This window comes from Limulus polyphemus, unplaced genomic scaffold, assembly GCF_000517525.1.
Source record: "Limulus polyphemus unplaced genomic scaffold, Limulus_polyphemus-2.1.2 Scaffold6532, whole genome shotgun sequence".
In the NCBI taxonomy this organism is placed as follows: domain Eukaryota; kingdom Metazoa; phylum Arthropoda; class Merostomata; order Xiphosura; family Limulidae; genus Limulus; species Limulus polyphemus.
Window position 1 is genome coordinate 5,079 of NW_013672142.1, and position 6,941 is coordinate 12,019.

Here is a 6,941-nt window from a genome sequence, read left to right on the forward strand (position 1 = left end):
GATCTATAGAGATACCTTTTGTTCTGTATATTGATCTATAGAGATACCTTTTGTTCTGTATATTGATCTATAGAGATACCTTTTCTTTAAAAAGATGTCGACATTTGCTACAACATTAGTGGAAGTTACAGTTACGAACTCACAAGTACTTATTATGTATGTTTATTTTATTACAAAAATCGCTTTGCATATTGTTCATTATCCAAGAGTAAAATCGTATTATATAGAAAATGTGATTATGAGTTAATTGATGCATAATTATTGCTAGCTGTATTAACTAATTTTATTTTTCTAATTGTTTCCCCTTCTTTCCGCTGTTTATAACTCACATTAAACTACTATATATTTTACTTCTTAGGTATTAAAACAAGCTTATATTGGATGATGCCTCAATCTTACGACCTACTTTCAACCTCGAATGAAAACAAAATGAGCTCACTGAATTTGACAGTGATTGGTGTTGACAACAGAATAGCTAACTGGAAGTTCGGTAATTGTCTTCACTTTTAATACTGCTTTTATTATATTCCAATGTGTAAGCTACTTGTTGTTACTTGTCTGAGTTCGGTAATTATCCTCACTTTTAATACTGCTTTTATTATATTCCAATGTGTAACTTATTTAAAATTGAGGACAATTACCGAACTCAGACAAGTAACAACAATACTGTTTCTATTATATTCCAATGTGTAACTTACTTGTTGTTACTTGTCTGAGTTCGGTAGTTGTCCTCACTGTTAATACTGCTTTTATTATATTCCAATGTGTAAGTTACTTGTTGTTACTTGTCTGAGTTCGGTAATTATCCTCACTTTTAATACTGCTTTTCTTATATTCCAATGTGTAACTTACTTGTTGTTACTTGTCTGAGTTCGGTAGTTGTCCTCACTGTTAATACTGCTTTTATTATATTCCAATGTTTAAGTTACTTGTTGTTACTTGTCTGAGTTCAGTAATTATCCTCACTTTTAATACTGTTTCTATTATATTCCAATGTGTAAGTTATTTGTTGTTACTTGTCTGAGTTCGGTAGTTGTCCTCACTGTTAATACTGCTTTTCTTATATTCCAATGTGTAAGTTACATTGACTTTTGATATTGACTTTAGCAGTTAATGGGCTGATCAACTAATTTCGAAAATATTTAATTACATGATGCAAAATATCCCAAAGAGTTCAGTTTGATTAAATTTTTCATGAAGTTTCTGGGAAAAACTAAAAAAGACTATCCGAGATTTTTTTTACTTACAGCAAAAGCTCTTTTGGTATTTTTAACATTTTTTAACATCCCCCCCCCCAGTGGCACAGCGGCATGTCTGCGGACTTACAACGCTAGAAACCGGGTTTCGATACCCGTGGTGGGCAGAGCACAAATATCCCTTTGCGTAGCTTTGTGCTTAACTACAAACAAAAATTTTTTAAAAATGATATTTTTTAAAGATGCACTAAATATTTAAACAGAAGTAATTCAAAATTTATTCTCAAACATTACTAGTTATAATTTTAAACAAAGAGAAAAAGAATTAAACATAAAAGAATAGCCGGTTTTCCCTCTTCTATCATTCAACACAGCGTATATAAAACTGAACCAATGATAATTCATAATTATTAAATTAAACAAATAACAAAAAATATGCAAACAGTATTTTCCTTTATCGCTAAAACTATAAAAAATATCGTCAATCTCGTCACTTGCTACAGCATAATTCTGATTGTTACTGTGCTCAATAATATTATCTTGAAATAGAATATACCCGTTATCTCAACCAGTAGCATTTAGTGAACAGTATACATATGTATACTTCAATCATCATTGGGGTTGTCAAGGGCCTTGTTTTGTTAACTTTTTATATTACTGTTGTTTTTTGTCTGTTCCAGTATATGGCTTTTTTAGTTCACCTTGTCACGATCCTCAGAATATTTACTTGTAGCTTCTTCCTTTAAAATCGCTTTAGATTATTTGCACAGGTAACCAACTTTTAATAGGACCATCACCTTTATGCAATAACTATACATCTATGGCACAACTCATTGATAACTTCATCATAAACATCAGGTCCAAATCCACTAGGGAATCAAGGGAAAATTCTGAAGTAGAAAACCACATCTTTCTTACGTTCATTGTCTTTAATATGAAGTATTACCAGGGTGTCTTGCTGTTCTGGAAAGCTTCTGACTCTCTTAAGTATTTACAGAATGGTGTCAAAAATCCATTTGCTCTGCTTGTTAGTGTTACTGGAATTTTTAGTGAAATTCATTCACCACGTGTATCTCACCATTCTACTGTCCGAACTGCCTAACTAGTGCCATGAAGTGTGTAGAAATAACCAAACTTCGAGGTTGGTCATGATCATTATGATCTAGTTTTAGTGACCACATGTTTATGCATTTGTAAAATACCTGTTATAACTGAACCTCAACAACAAAAATTTTTTGTATTCATTTCTCAGCCTTTTTGTGTTAATTATGGTTTTAGATTATAGGCAGATCTGTAATCAACGCTGGGGAAAACACGTTTCTCTCTTTTCTCTTCTACATTCTTAAATAATGTCTGGACCCTAATGTAGTAATTTTTACTGAAATCTTGGAAAATTACTCTTCCATGATGATTATAGTTTACAAAATTTACAAAAGTAGAATCCTAAAAACAAAAAGCATTTAGTATTCGGATATTTCTGCAACAATATCAAATGGCCACAATATACTGGAAGTTTCGAGAATGTTAATCAGCAAACACATAAAATGGAAGAAAATAAACAAAGACAACTGTACAAGTAAAATAAAACTATTTACTCATAGAAACAGAAATGTAGATCACAGTGGTGTTCTGCCAACGATTCCAGTTCCAATATTCGTTCTTTGAGAACTTATTGACTATAATAGCTGGAGAATATACATTTATGCAATACAAAATCAGAAGCATTTGAAAGTCTTCGCGCATTATAAAATAATTTAAACTTACTATTTGATTCTTTAATTACAAATCAAGACCTGAAAAAGGACGCTTAACATTAATTATTAGTTCCATACATTTCCTGACCATTTATATTTAAATCATCCCCAAAGGACGATATCATGAAATAATTAAAACTTACTGTTTGAATATTTCATTGTAAATCAAGTGATTAAAGATTTTCAGTAAAACATTCTGCACAGTATTTCTTTTAACAGTCTATTAATTTTCACACAATAAAGGTTTTGCAATCTGATCTAAATAGGCTGACCTATTTAGATTTTAAGAATGCGATTTGAAGGAACATATAACAACGTTGTGTTAAAATGACCTACGGCTGTCAAAGCTTTAAGGTCACATTCTTTTGTGTGAAGGGTTAGTAAGACTGGGCAATTCAAGGCAAGGACGTGTCACAATTTTTCTTGTGAACCCTTAATTTATATTTCGCGAGTGGGGTGTAGAGAAACAGAAAGACGTTTCTTTCTATGATCTTCCCAAGATGACAATTGTCCCTGGAACAAAAGGAGACAGAACGTTTAAAACACTTGTTTTGTTACGTATCTGCTTGTTTGTTAATTCGAGAAACTTCAGCGATATAAGTCCTTTCTTGATTAAAACTAGTTTATTCTTTTTTCGTTACAAACTTTTATAACACATGCTATAAATCACAGTGATTCACACACTTTACTTACGGTGATTACTGTTCGCTTGACTCAGTTATCTATCTCTTCATTCTATCTATCTATCTATGTCACTGAGTTGAGTTTGTCCTGGGGGTGCTCGAAGATTAAGCAATCCTCCTTCACCCCGCTCGTGGTAAAAGGTTACATATCGTTTAGTGGTCAGCGGAGTACTGAGCGGATGGGCTAAGGATAATTAATTAAACAAAAGAAGGGGGTAATTTTGGATATTACAGTATTAAAAATTAAAAAAGTGAAGCAGAGTAATCTAAGGCTAAACAAACAAAAAAACAACTGCTTTCTTTGCCAGGCCTAAAAATGAGGACGTCTAGCAAACACTCGGACATTCGCGGAGTTCCGCGATAATTCTAGAAACTTCAGCGCTCATGTTCCCAGCGTCACGCAACTTCCGCTGTCGTAACAGTTTGTTTGTAGTTAAGCACAAAGCTAAACAAAGGCCTATCAGATAAAGAAGACAACGAAGACAAAATAAAATGAAACCGAAAAATTGAAATTTTCTTACAAGCTAAAGAAAAAACGCATCTAAGAATGTTTTTGTGTGTGTGTGTTTGAAACGATAAGCTGGTGTTTCCAGTTGAATTGGAATAAAATATTGTAAATATCATTTTGTTTCGCATACGTATATTTATTGGGAGGCAGCATATATATATATCAGTTGTCTAAAAGCCGGAACCCTAAATAAAATAAACATTGTAAAAATATAGGCGGTCGTATTGTAATTTATGTTATATATCTGAACAAAGTAGAATCTAAAGTAGTGTTATGGAGAAGTTGTTATGTACACAACATATAAGTTTATTTACTTTGTAATGTAACTGTGTGTTTATCTGATGAGATAATCTATATATATCTCCACTTTCAATAAAGCCTAACATTGAACTTTAATCAAATATTAAAGATTGTTTTGGATTATACTGAACATATTATCTTGATATTAGATATAAGTTTAAATATTTTGATAATTGGTGTTTGTCTATAATGTTAAATCAATTCTTTTCAATGTGATGTTAATAATTTATCTAGTAAATGATGAAATGTTTTAAGGAAAGTAACACATCTGTTTTCATTTTAACTGCTGTTACTATTTTCTACAAGTGTTATAAAACACACACCCCACACCTTCATCCGTGAGCGTGTAATAGAAATGACAGTCAACTACGCTATTTGAGTATCCGTTTAGGCAGTGAGTGCTACAGGCTGGTTGTACTTCATACGGTGTCATCATTTAAAATTATGGACAGCTATGCCTAACCCTTGGAATATCTGAACTGACTGTTTTTTACGTGTGTTCCAAGATGTTCTGTTTAGGTTACAAATACTAAAAGCCCATAAATATTCAATAGATAAACATATCCTAATAATGTATATAGTTTAAGCAATTTTGATTATTGGATTTTTTTCCAGCAGAGATTTTGTTTACAGATATATATATATGTGGGTGTGTGTTTTCCAAAACTTATTGAATGAATGTGTTTTATTCATAAAGATAAACTTACAAAATGTTGTTAATTAAAACACAGTCAAAAGTAAAACAATATCTTAAAGTATGTATTATAAAGCTTCTATCCCGACATCTTCTTGTTTTCCTTGTAAACTGGTGACATTACCCTTCAACGTTCTTGGTAATTTTGATAAGTTACTCATGCCTTTTTACCTCTTTGAATCTTATTGAAACTAGACGAAAGTGTGATTACTTTAAAGTTTTATAGGTATATAAGTACAATATTAATAAACTTGTACATTAATTGAAAATATTCAGTACACACTGTCTAGGTAAGATGCATGAAAACAACATTAATTCAGAACAGTCAATATTAAGGAACCACAATGCAATACGATTATCAAAACAATTGAAAACCAATGGAGAACCAAAACTCCTCTGAAATCTCACGTGATCCAATACATTGGTGAAGAGGCCGGTAAAAGGCACAATTTGGAAGTAAATACACAATAAGTTTACTGTTTGAAATAGAAAATGTAAAGGTTAAATCCAATCTATTATTCGATTGCTTTGAGTCATTTTAACTCAATAACAAATAGTGAATCATATTATGGATTTGAATTCATCAGGGTTAGTAATGAGGGGTGGAATCACAATGACAAGTGAAAAAAAAATCGAATAATTAATAAACATACATAAGTAATCGTACTGGCTATTAACCCTGACAGATATTGATAGCTCGTTAGCACAATAAATCTGCAAGTTTCTTAATAATTTATACCAAGTATACCTTCATTTTTTATCATATATTCTAAAATTAAATGTTTACACTATTTAATGTCGTAGGTTTAAACATGTAGATTTGTAAAAAAATGCCATTTGTATCTGACAGGTGGAACTTCAGTTGTAGTAATTAGTAAAGTAACAAGAGGTACTTTGTTACAAAAGTGTGTGTTTTCTGACAGGTGAAACTTCAGTTGTAGTAATTAGTAAAGTAACAAGAGGTACTTTGTTACAAGAGTGTGTGTTTTCTGACAGGTGAAACTTCAGTTGTAGTAATTAGTAAAGTAATAAGAGGTACTTTGTTACAAGAGTGTGTGTGTGTTTTCTGACAGGTGAAACTTCAGTTGTAGTAATTAGTAAAGTAACAAGAGGTACTTTGTTACAAGAGTGTGTGTTTTCTGACAGGTGAAACTTCAGTTGTAGTAATTAGTAAAGTAACAAGAGGTACTTTGTTACAAGAGTGTGTTTGTAATAACTAAAACTAGGTACTGTTATGCTGGGCGTGAATAACATAGATTTATATTGAACTAATCATTTTCAACGAATTAATTTTGTTACAGATGCTCAACAGCGTGAAGGAGATGATATCAGACCTGATGATAACGTTTGGTTAAATGTCAATAAAATTAGAGCCACAGTGAACAGTCAATCAAGATATGGGCTAGCTAGATTGATCGTTCTCGATGACTGTAAGTATATTTTTTACTGGTTTCACTTGTTGTATAACACAGAAATACTTAACATACATCTGACTTCATTTTAGTGTGAAATTTCTCACGAGGTGTCAGTTAAGTCGTGTGTAAGATATGTTTTTTTTAATTAGAATGCAACTTTTTTATAAGTTATACTTTCTTTATAAGGTCGGGGGATAGTGTATTTATTTACTCAGAACGTATTCATTGTGGTTATGTTTCCAGTAATATGCTTATCATCAATGATAATATGATATTGGATATTTGTCCACTGTGCCAGAATTTCCTGCTGATTATCCAACTTTCGGACAACTCAGAATAACTACACAACTAACAAAATATATTATTTTATGTTACATCTACGTTTACATGG

At 31.6% G+C, this 6,941-nt stretch overlaps 1 long non-coding RNA gene across 1 annotated transcript in view; it reads left to right on the top strand.

Moving 5' to 3' along the window:
- Nucleotides 1-6,534, top strand: part of LOC111089530 — a 9,351-nt gene extending 2,817 nt beyond the window's left edge. Inside the window, exons 2-3 of the long non-coding RNA XR_002613781.1 lie at nucleotides 359-490; nucleotides 6,437-6,534. This is a non-coding gene — a long non-coding RNA (uncharacterized LOC111089530). The remainder of the gene's footprint in view (nucleotides 1-358; nucleotides 491-6,436) is intronic.
- The last annotated feature ends 407 nt before the right edge of the window (nucleotides 6,535-6,941 follow it).